The 12,330-nt window shown below is 47.9% G+C and overlaps 1 protein-coding gene across 4 annotated transcripts in view; it reads left to right on the forward strand.

Annotated features, from left to right (window-relative positions):
- The first annotated feature begins 2,925 nt into the window (after nt 1–2,925).
- ZNF592 (zinc finger protein 592) overlaps nt 2,926–12,330 on the forward strand; it is a 55,985-nt gene continuing 46,580 nt past the window's right edge. For all 4 annotated transcript variants that reach the window (XM_030931138.1, XM_030931140.1, XM_030931139.1 and 1 more), the window contains exon 1: nt 2,926–3,234. The gene's annotated coding sequence lies outside the window, so the exon portion shown is untranslated. The remainder of the gene's footprint in view (nt 3,235–12,330) is intronic.

Genomic DNA, 12,330 nt, shown 5'->3' on the forward strand with positions numbered 1-12,330 from the left:
CAAGGAGCTGGGATTACAGGCGTGAGCCACCATGCCCAGACCTAATATATATTTTTTCTTTCGAACCCCATAAATATCTTTTTAAAAATTCCTTTCTTAAAAATACTTAAGCTACTTAAAGATATCTTTCCCTGCTTCCAGGAGAAATACACATGCACTATAAAAATATGAAAATACAGATGTCACAGAAGAAAAGTCCTGTTTTAAAATCTATGCATTATACATATTTATGTATATTTATATATTACCATCTGCTATATCACCTTATAATGTACTTTTAATTATAAAGATTTCCCACATCATTAAATATTTTTCTTTACCATGTTTTTTTTTTTTTTGAGACGGAGTCTCGCTCTGTCACCCAGGCCGGAGTGCAGTGGCCGGATCTCAGCTCACTGCAAGCTCCGCCTCCTGGGTTTACCCCATTCTCCTGCCTCAGCCTCCCGAGTAGCTGGGACTACAGGCACCCGCCCCCACGCCCGGCTAGTTTTTTTTTTTTTTTTGTATTTTTAGTAGAGACGGGGTTTCACCAGGTTAGCCAGGATGGTCTCGATCTCCCGACCTCGTGATCTGCCCGTCTCGGCCTCCCAAAGTGCTGGGATTACAGGCTTGAGCCACTGCGCCCGGCCTTTACCATGATTTTTAACGGCTACAAACTCTAGTTTATTTAACAATTATGTAACTATAACATAATCATATAATTTGGAGTATTTTTTCTTGCTTATAGGTAGGGTGCAATATTTTGAGGTAATATAAATGGAGTAATATCTGGGATATGGTGACAAACCTTCCAAAGAGCACAGTATTTTTTGGAAACAAGAAATTAGGGCCTGAGATAATTAGGAGAAATGTAAGTTCCCAATGAAACTCTGGAGATATTGGCAGGTATGCTGGGTTTCTTAAGTGGTACACGGGTTTGGAGTCAATTGTACTTGAATTTTAAAGGACAGTGAGACCAGCTGCCCTAAGGATGATTGTAGAGGGTAATCCAGGCAGCTCATCCATGGAAGCATGCATGCCTCCCTACCTCAAAATATTTCAATCTTTAAGCACTCTTTAAATCGTGTAGTAAGAGGTGGATTTCTCTGACTTTTTGCTCTCCCCTTTCCCCCTTCCCCCTTCCCCCTTCTCATCTACTTTTCCTTTTCTGGTATCTTGCACCATCAATTATCCTACATCTTATCTGCCATTCTCCCCTCTCAGCTCCTTTATTTAAGGTCTCCCCACTCAAGTTAGAAAAAAAAAAAAAAAAAAATCACCGGCCAGGCGTGGCAGCTCATGCCTGTAATTCCAGCATTTTGGGAGGCTAAGGTGGGTGGATCACCTTAGCTCAGGAGTTCAAGACCAGCCTGGCCAACATGGCGAATCCCCATGTCTACTAAAAATACAAAAATTAGGGCCGGACGCGGTGGCTCACGCATGTAATCCCAGCACTTTGGGAGGCTGAGGTGGGCGGATGACCTGAGTTCAGGAGTTTGAGACCAGCCCCACCAACATGTTGAAACCCCATTTCTACTAAAAATACAAAATTAGTCAGGCATGGTGGCACATGCCTGTAATCCCAGCTACTCGGGAGGCTGAGGCAGGAGAATCGGTTGAACCCAGGAGGCAGAGGTTGCAGTGAGCCGAGATTGTGCCATTGCACTCCAGCCTGGGCAACAAGAGCGAAACTCTGTTTAAAGTGCCGTGTGCCTGTAATTCCCGCTACTTTGGAAGCTGAGGCAGGAGAATCACCCAAACCCTGGAGGTAGAGGTTGCAGTGAGCCGAGACTGCGCCATTGCAATACAGCCTGGGCTGCAAGAGCAAAACTCTGTCTCAAGAGAAAAATCAACTTTTCCCTTTACTCTTTTGTAGAGAGGGAGGGTCTCGCTATGTTGCCCAGGCTAAACTCAAACTTCTCGGCTTAAGGGATGCTTTTGCCTCAGCTTCCACAGTAGGACCCAACTTTCTCCTTTATTCTTGGTACTTCTTGAGCTCCAGGCCTACTTTTCTCTCTCTCCCACTGCCAAATACTTGAAATCATCACCCTTTATTGACTTTATTGCTTCATCGCTAACATACTGCTTAGCCAAACTTTCAACTGAATTTCTCGCCTGGTGCACAGCAGGCCCCGGTTGCGTGTTAGTTCCAGCCCTCTTGCAAATTTGCATCTCCTTCCTGGAGAAGGAATTTCTCCACGGTTAGCAGTGTGTGCTCACTGCCAGGCACCAGGGCCTCATCTCCGTGTTCCCACACCCTGACCTTGCTGCCGCCCTAATGCTGCGGACCCAGTTTCCAGGTACGCCGGGTTCTTGGAAGGTCCTGCCGGTCACCCTCCCGGCCTTCTGCCAGACTTTCTGAGTTCTCACCCTGCACAGTCAACGCTTCCCCAGTAACCCTGAGAGATCTCCCAGTCTACCTCTTTGAGGCACCCGTTGCCAGTCCTCCATCTCTGTCTGCCGCGCGTCCCTCGGTTACCCCAGTGGCAGCATGTCAGAGTGCCCGGCACCTCCAAGCCTGCGCGAATGTCCTTGTATGACCAAACACTTAGAGCGCACCTGAGAGCCAGGCCCACGCCACCCCTGCTTCCTTTCACTTAACAGCCTCGACTAGGCCCCACTATGCGCCAGGTCTCAGTGAAGAGGACGCAGTCCCTGGTCCTGGGCGCTCTTTGCCGGCAAGACAGCTGCGTAGGCAGATCCTGTTCCTTTAGTGGGCAGCCTCGGCCCCTGCCCCGAGGCGCGTCAGAGGACAAGAGGCTCAGGTCGCAGGGAGCGGCTGCCTGCCGGACCGCACAGGGTGCCTAGCGGGGGTGGAGGGGACTGGAGCCGGGCGGGGGACGCTCGGGGTCGCGGATCCAACCCTGAGCGGCGCCGTCCCCGCCCCGCCCCGTACGGTCCCGTCCCGCCCCGCCCTACCCGCCGCCGCCGTCGTCGCTGTCGCCTGGCCTGCGCCGCGCAGCCCGCCTCGGGCGGGAGGCGGGAGGCGGGAGGCCGGGCCCAGGCCGGGGCAGCCCCTCAACCGCACCGTCCTGGCCGGTGCCCAGGTCCGAGTCGCCTTCCGCCTGGCCTCCCCGCCTCCTCCCCGCGGCAGCCCCAGCCAGGTCCCGCCGCCAAGCCGGCTCCCGCCCCCGCTCCGCCCCCGGAGCCGCAGCCCCGCCCGCCACCGCCGTCGCCATGTTGTGGCTCCCGCAGCCGGCGCTGGGAACGCGCGCGGCCAAGACCCGGGCCTGCAGTCGCCGCCGTAGCCGCCAGGTAAGCGCCCCCCGCGGGCCGGGCCGAGCGGGGCCGAGCGGGGCCTGCGGGCTGGGGCAGCCCCAGCCTGGGCCTGGGAGGATCGGAGCCGGGACCGAGCCCGAGCTGGAGCCGCGGCCCTGCCCTGCAGCCTGGCGGACCCTGCCCGCCGCCAGAGGCGGCAGCCACTTCCCCCGACCGCCGCCTGGCGGGCCCAGGCCGCCACCCCACCCCGCCCCCGGCCGTCGGGCGCCGGCCCCTTCCGCCGCTGCGACCGCCGCTCCTCGGCAGGCCGGGCACGCTACTGTCCTCCGCGCAGGGCGGGACGTGCGGCCGCCTTCGGCGACAGCCCGCGGCCCCCCGCCCGGGCACGGATAACGGTGCCACTTTCTCCCCCTGGGACGGCCTGTCAGCCCGACCGTCCCCGTCGCCCGGAGAGCTGTCGCCGTCACGGGGCAGACACTTCGGGGAACGACCCTCTTCGGCGCCCCTCAGTCCTCCCCTCCCTTGATCCCAAGTTCTGACCCTGGGGAAGGTTTCTCGCGGAGCAGACAGGTATTCCTAGAGCTCCAGAGTTGGGGTCCTCAGGGGTGACCAGGCATGTTGATCAGTGTGAAAATTGTCTCTCTGCAAGGGCTCTTCCTGCCAACGAGGGTGTTGGCGGGAGGCTCAGTGTGACCTGAGGGAGGACAGGAGAGCGTCTGCTGGACAGATGGCCTCCTGGCCTTGGATCAGCGTTTGTGAGGGGGAGGGGTCCGTATGACCTTAGGTATGCCTGCTCCTGAGAACTGCAGCATTATTGGAGCTGTTTAGGGATTTTAAACCATTTTTTGAGTAAGCCAAAGGTGGCATTAAAGGTCCTGGATTGGAATAAGTCCACAGGCCCACCTGGGGAAGCATGTTTGGCATCCAGGACTAGTCTAGAATAGGACTGGCAGTAGAAGAATGGGACTTGGGGGGTAAGATGGTGTTTGGCTTATGGTTTGCCCACTTGAGTTCAACCCTGTGTTCATGGAGGGCCTCTGTAGGGTGCTTCTGTCCCGGGTGCAGTGTAGTGCACGGTATGGCAGAGTGCAGAGGATGTGGACAGACAGATTCCTGGCCTGGTGGATGCTTGGTGGTATTTCAGTAGTCTGTGTCCTCAACCTCACTGTTACATTACACAGTGAAAGAGGCAGAAGTGTGGTGTTAGTGCGTCCATTTTGATCATTTTCCAATTTTTCAACTAGTTGTGGCTTTGATTTATTAAATAAATTTTTACTGAGCACTTACTATGTGCCAGGCACTGAGCTAGATGTTGGCAGTACAGTGGTAAGCTAGAAAGATACCATGTTTTAGTTCTTAGCCATTGGGAAAGTCAACAATAAATAGTCGTAGCCGGGCGTGGTGGCTTGCGCCTGTAATCCCAGCACTTTGGGAGGCTGAGGTGGGTGGAGTGCCTGAGGTCAGGAGTTTGAGACCAGCCTGACCAACATGGTGAAACCCCGTCTCTACTAAAACCATACAAAATTAGCCGAGTGTGGTGGCACATGCCTGTAATCCCAGCTACTTGGGAGGCTGAGGCACGAGAATTGCTTGAAACTGAGAGATGGAGGTTGCAGTGACCTGAGATCATGCCATTGCACTCTAGCTTGGGCTACAGAGTGAGACTCCATCTCAAAATAAATAAATAGTCGTGGAAATTTATTCAACAACAAATATTTGTCAACAAATATGTCTTAGGCATTGTTCTAGATACAGTGAACAAAGAACGCAAAAATGATTGCCCTTGTGCTTTCATGGAAGTGAGGGAGAAGACAATAAATAAAATATATAACAAAAATATAGTCTGTTAAAAAGTGTGAAATGCTAAGGGGAAAAAGGAAGCAGGGAAGGAGAATCTGACGTATCAGGGGTGGTAGTTGAATTTATATTATTAGGGTGGCCTGGGAAGGCTTCCTAAGAAGGTGTCTTTCGAGTAAAACTTTGAAGGAAGTGGTAAACTAATAATTCAAACTATAGTGAGTATAAGGAGAGAAATATGAAGAGAGGGTTAAGAGGCTGATTTGAGTTGGGGGCTCAGGAAAGGCTTCCCTGAGGAAGTGACGTTTAGGCCAAGATCTGAAGGAGGGTTAAGAGTTAACCATGTGTGGAGCTGACTGTAGCAAGGAGGAAGTGAAAGAGGCCTGTGGGACTGGAGGGGGAAAGGGAGAGGGGAGATTAGTCTGGAGACTAGGGCCAAGTTAGAGCAGTGGGGCCTTGGGGGCAGAATGCCTGCCTCTTTAGTTTCATTTGTATCTCCAGTGTAATTAGGAACCTTTGAAGGGTTTAAGGGAATGACATGACATTTACATTTTAAAAGGTCTCTAGCCCCCGTGCAGGGAATGGACTTTTGAGATAAGCAGGTAAGGCAAGGCTTTCTGGGTTGAGTGGCTTAACTACCTGATCTGTTTGAAAAAGCCTCAAGCAGTCTGGGGGAGATCCTTTGCCTCTGTGAGTCTGCTTCATCTAGCTTTTAGGAAGGAAAGGCAAAAATGAATTAGCATTTATGGAGTACCTGCCAGGTGGGAGAACCAATTTTAAAGACTTCTGCATACATTATTATATTTAACTTAGTCCTCTCTACATCCTAAGAGAAAGAGGTTATCATAGCCATTTTACAAAGAAATAAATGCAGAGGGGATGGATGACTTATTCAAAGCCATATTTGTAACATAGCCTGGATTCAAAGCACGTCTGCCTGAATTCAGAGCCCACTGGCTCTGGAGCCAGACCACTGAAGTTTGTATTTTGCTCCTGTCACTTGCAAACCAAATGATCTTGAGTTATTTAACCTCTCTTGTGCCTCAATTTCCTCATCTTCAGTGCAGATGAAAGTCCCTATCTCATACAGTTGTTGTACAGTTAAGTCATGTAAACAGTTTAGCACTGGTTGCTTTTATTATTTTAAGCATTTTTATTAGTTTTTTTTTTTTTAAACTAGAGACAAGCTGGATGTGTTGGCTCACGTCTGTAATCCCAGCACTTTGAGACACTGAGGTGGATGGATCACCTGAGGTTAGGAGTTCGAGACCAGCCTGGCCAACATGGTGAAACCCCGTCTGTACTAAAAATATAAAACTTAGCTGAGTGTGATGGCACATGCCTATAGTCCCAGCTACTCAGGAGGTGGAGGCAGGAAAATTGCTTTAACTTGGGAGGCGAAGGTTGCAGTGAGCTGAGATTAAGCCACTGCACTCCAGCCTGGGTGACAGAGTGAGACTCCATCTCAAAAAACAAACAACAACAACAACAACAAAACTAGAGACAATGTCTCACTATGCTGCCCAGCCTGGCTTTGAACTCCTGGCCTCAAGTGATCCTCCCACCTTCACCTCCCAAAGTGCTGGTCTTGCAGACATGAGCCACCAGACAGGCCTTTGGTTTTATTATTTAAATATTTGAAATATTCACGTTGTGTCTCAGCCATATTGTGGTCATTTTAAATGAAATTAAATATATAGATAATTTATTTCTTGAATTTTGTGGGACTTTTTTTTCCTCTTATCGTCTCTTAATGTTTCATGTGATCAGTCATTCAACATCAAGCTCCCGTTTCATGTTTGTGGGATACATAGTGAATTTCTTCCAGGAGCTCAGAGTATCCAGTGGAGCTCAGATATTTTAAAGGATGAGTTACAGTGTACTTAAGTTCTCTAGCACAGTTGTGGTTAAAGAGCTATTTGAAACAGTAAGAATGAAATCCCTGGGTAAATAGGAAAGACTTCTGGGAGGAGGTGACTTTCGAACTGGGCTTTGGGGGAAAAATAGGAGTTTCACAGGCAAATAAGATTGAGCAAAGAACATTCTAGGTAGATAGAGTCATAGGTATGAAAGCATGGAGCCATGGTAGCCCTCATTGTTTGGGGATGAGGCTGGAAAGCTAATTTGGGGCTGTGAAAGGCAGGTCAAGGAGTTTGGATTTTATTCTGTAAGCCATGGGGAGCTACCAGAGAGTCTTAGATACATCACATACATCCCATGATAGGCGTTGCAGTTAGAGTGGAGATAGATGTTATCATGGGGTGGCTTTATTTGGGAGGCATCACTATGTTTCAGGATCTGGTTCTCTGCTTCATAGACCAGAAATTTAGTTTTGTAGGGTACTCAGAGCTGATCGGATCTAGAGAGACTGACTCACTAACCAAACTTGGAAGAGACTCATGAATAAACTTAGGATATTAACTGACCATGAGAAATGAAACTGCAGAATGACAGATGTTTCTGTCCTCTGGCCATTGCTCCCTGCTCTCTGGCCAGGGCTGGGACATACTAACAAACACTTGCTCCTCAATTCCTGTTTGTTTTTCTCAGGCTCTATGAAAGCAAACCCTTTCTGTTAACATAATCTTTCCTCAAGCTCTATTCAGTGTAGTCAACAATGATTATTAATTGATAGAATGAATGATTCTGTATTATTTATGTGGGATCCTGTATTTGTGAAACTTAAGGAATGGGAGAAATAACAGAAATAAAATATCAGAAAGGAATGTTGCATAGAATTAGGTTAATGGAAAGGTATGCAGATTCTAAGTAGTGTGGATAAATTGTGGCTAGCAGTGGTTGTGGGCAGATGCATTGGAAGTTGTTCTGGGAACAGAGGTCTATGAACTCTTGGAGGGGGTAGAGGGCTTTTGGCTGCATGTGAAGGAGACACTGGTTTAGGATCTTTATCTTCCCTATACATTGGAGACAGAAAAGAAAATAATTCCCACCCTCCACTCAGCCAGATCATGGTGAGCTTTAATTTAATTTATTTTGTTATTTTATTTTTGAGATGGAGTCTCACTCTGTTGCCCAGGCTGGAGTTCAGTGATGCCATCTTGGCTCCCTGCAACCTCCACCTCTCGGGTTCAAGCGATTCTCCTGCCTCAGCCTCCTGAGTAGCTGGGACTACCATGCACCACCACACCCGGCCAATTTTTGTACTTGTAGTAGAGTGGAGTTTCATCATGTTAGCTAGCGTGGTCTTGAACTCCTGACCTCAAGTGATTTGCCTGCCTTGGCCTCCTAAAGTGCTGGGATACAGGCTTGAGTCCCCATGCCTGGCCTTATTCCTATCTTTACATGTAAATTTGTTTAAACTTTTCTTTTCTTAAAAAATAGGAACATCTTGAATAGGAGAGAGTTCTGAATGTTGATGTCCCTGAGATAGAGCAATTGCATGTACCCAAAATCTGTGTGTTTTCATTTGTGGGCATCTGGTCCAGGAGCCTCCCTTTGCTTGCTCCAAGGGTGTAGGATGTGATATCCATTAGCTAATTACTTTTGGGAAATGTTTTCAGAGGATCAGAGTGCTACTTCAGCCAACCATTTGCTTTTGTTTAACAGCAGGGGAAGTGTGTGTGTGTGTTTGTTGAAATGACACATTTGATCCTTTTTGTGGCTCAAATAAAAGTTAATGAATACCTTTCGAGTTTGGTGCCACGACAGTCATTCCTCAAAGCTGTCAGCACTTATGGGCTGTCCTCTAGTCACTGCGTGACTTTGGTTAAGTTCCTTACCTTTTCTATTTCAAATTCTGAAAGTGTTACATCAAGAGGTAATAATGGGCAGCTGTGCACGGTAGCTCATGCTTGTAATCCCAGCAGCACTTTGGGAGGCCGAGGTGGGTGGATCACTTGAGGTCAGAAGTCCGAGACCAGCCTGGCCAATATGGTGAAATCCTGTCTCTACTAAAAATACAAAAATTAGCCGATTGTGGTGGCACACATCTGTAGTCCCAGCTACTTGGGAGGCTGAGGCAGGAGAATCGCTTGAGCTTGGGAGGCTAAGGTTACAGTGAGCAAAGACTATGCCACTGCACTCCAGCCTGGGTAACAGAGCCAGATTCCATTTCAAAAAAAAAGGTGATGATGATGAGGCCTGGCATGGTGGTTTACACTTGTAATCCCAGCACTTTGGGAGGCTGAGGTGGGAGAATTGCTTAAGCCCAGGTCTCGAGACCAGCCTGGGCAACATTGAAAGACCCCATCTCTTTAAAAAAAAAAAAAAAAAAAAAAAAGGAGGTATTGGTGTCTCCTTTTCTCTCATCAACACACTCTGGGGGATGAAAAGGGTGATAATGTCTATGTGTGTGATGGATTGTAGAACAACTGCCACTGTGTTGAGTGAAGAAAAGGAGTATGTCTGCTGAACAGATTAACTTCTGGTCTCCAGTCAGTATGTGTGGTGGGGTAGGAGGACTGCATGACTTTAAGTTTTTATTTTTGAGAGGTCTAGGATTATTGCAAAAACTGAGTTTTTGTTTTGTTTTGTTTTTAAGACAGAGTGTCACTCTGTTGCCCAGGCTGGAGTGCAGTGGTGCGATCTCAGCTCACTGCAACCTCCGCCTCCCAGGTTTAAGTGATCTCAGCCTCCCGAGTAGCTGGGACTACAGGCACCCATCACCACACCCAGCTAATTTTTTTTTTTTTTTTTTTTTTTTTTTTTTTTTTTTTTTTAGTATTTTTAGTAGACATGGGATTTCACCATGTTGGCCAAGCTGGTCTCAAACTGCTAACTTCAAGTGATCCTCCTGCCTCGGCCTCCCAAAGTGCTGGGATTACAGGCGTGAGTCACTGCACCTGGCTGAGATTTGAAAACTTTAAAAAAGTGTTTTTAAATTTTTTTTTTTTTTTAAGAGATGAGGTCTCTATATTGCCTAGGCTAGCCTCAAACTCCTGGGCTCAAGCAATCCTCCTGCCTTAGCCTCTTGAGTAGCCGAGACTATAAACAGTCACCACTGTGCCCAGCCTGAAACTTTTTTGAGTAGTCCAGAGGTGGCATTAAGGGTCCTCTTCCATTAAAATAAATCCACAGACTCATCCAGAGAACACGAGACCTATATCCCAGGTCTAACTCAGAATAGACTTGCTTCTCTGTAAGGACAGAGTTTACAGTAAGATCTTACCTCTGAGTGGAGGGGTAGGGTGGTTTTTACTTTTTTCTTTATATTTTCTTCCTATCATTTGAATTTCATACAGACATATATATATCATCTTTACAAAAACAAACAAGCATCCTGTAAACCTAGTTTCATTTTGGAGACAAACATTGAATGCCCTAAAGCAAAAACTCAAAAGCTGCCTAGAACTATGTCCCTATAGAGATGTATGATGTTGGAGTTGGCCTCGTCTGTCACTCTCAGGATAAGATGCTTTTGTTAGATATGCATTCAAATGGGTGGATTAGGCTAGCACCTCTGATTGGGATAGTCCCTGAATTCAGAGAGGCAGGGCTGCACCCATCTGGGAGGAGCTGATGAGTAGAGTATGATTTGGCTTCTAGCTTCATTAGTTGGTTGCTTTCTTTAGGGGTGTTTCTAAAGAAACCATTCCTTTTCTGGTGTGGCTCTGGGCTGCGTCCTATGGACCACCGGGCTCAGTCTCTCACACACCAGCATGGGGATTCTAGAGGCCTTGATGTTACAACCTGGGGATCAAGCGACTGTGAAGAGAGAGAGTTCCCATGTGTAACCCTCACATGCATTCATGGGATTTCCCAACTTTTAGGAGTTTAGCTCATACTAGGGGCAAGGTGGAGGGCTGCTCCTTATAGCCAGTCTTTGGATGCAGAAACATTTTACCCACATTGCCCTTGGCAAGCTAGAGCCAATGTGAGCCAGTAGAGTGTACTCTGGCTCTGCTTTTATCCCCCTAGTCTGCTGTAGTTTACAACATTCTACTTTTTTTGTCAGTTCAGTTCCTGAAATTGAAGGTATTCCTTTACAAGCCAAAGGGCAGAGTGAGACTACACAGAGAGGTTTTGAAGATAGGTGTCCATTGTAACTGTAAGCCATCTCAGGGACATTGTAGGGCCTGATGACGCATTTGAGGCAGAGCTTTGGCATTTTCAGTAAAGGGGGCCCGGGGTGGGCACTGAGCAGTTCAGATTTTTCTGGACTTGCCCAGCCAAAGCTCTGGTCTGTGTGGCTGGGCTGCTATCTGCCTTTGTGCTGTTATTCTTCCCAGACTTGAACTTAACTGGCTGAGGTTATAAAAACTACTTCACCATTTAATACTTTATTAAGGCTGTAAATCTTTAGGCCCTTAAAAATATTAGATTTTTTTAAAGAGATAGGCGTCTTGCTACATTGCCCTGGCTGGATTGGAAATCCTAGGCTCAAATGATCCTCCCTTAAACATTTTTTTTTTTTTTTTTTTTTTTTTTTTTGCTGGGCACAGTGGCTCACTTCTGTAATCCCAGCACTTTGGGAGGCCGAGGTGGGTGGATCACTTGAGGTCGGGAGTTTGAGACCAACCTGGCCAACATGGTGAAACCCCATCTGTACTAAAAATACAAAAAAGTAGCTGGCCATGGTGGTGTGCATCTATAGTCCCAACTAATTGGGAGGCTGAGGTGGGAGAATCGTTTGAACCTGGGAGTTGGAGGTTGCAGTGAGTCAAGATCGTGCCAGTGTACTCTGGCACGGGTGACAGAGTGAGACTGTCTCAATTAAAAAAGAAAATTATTTTTGTAGCGATGGTGGGGTCTTACTATATTGACCAAGCCGGTCTCAAACTCCTGGCTTCAAATAATCCTTCCACCTTAGCTTCCCAAAGTGCTGGGATTACAGGCATGAGCCACAGCATGTGGCCCTCACCTTCACCAGTAGCTGGGACTATAGGTGTGCCACTGTCCCTGGTCATGGTCATTATTCTTTTTTTTTTTTTCTTCAAGAGATAGGGTCCAGCACTGTCACCCAGGCTGGAGTTGGAGTGCAGTGGTGCATTCATAGCTCATTATAGTCTTGACCTCCTGGACTCAAACAATCCTTGCACTTCAGCCTCCAGAGTAGGGACTACAGGCATGGGCCACAATGCTGGTTAATTAGTTTTATTTGTTTATTTCTTTCGTAGAGACAGGGTCTTGCTGTGTTGACCAGGCTGTTCTCAGACTCCTGGCTTGAAGCGATCCTTCCACCTCGGCCTCCCAAAATGTGCAATTACGGTGTGAGTCACTGTGCCTGGCTGCCATTCAGGCTGCCATTCATTCATCTTTTTTTTTTTTTTTTTTTTTGAGATGGCGTCTCACTCTGTCACCCAGGCTGGAGTGCAGTGGCACGATCTCAGCTCACTGTACCCTTTGCCTCCCGGGTTCAAGCAGTTCTCCTGCCTC

This window comes from Rhinopithecus roxellana, chromosome 5 (genome assembly GCF_007565055.1).
Source record: "Rhinopithecus roxellana isolate Shanxi Qingling chromosome 5, ASM756505v1, whole genome shotgun sequence".
Classification (NCBI taxonomy): Eukaryota; Metazoa; Chordata; class Mammalia; order Primates; family Cercopithecidae; genus Rhinopithecus; species Rhinopithecus roxellana.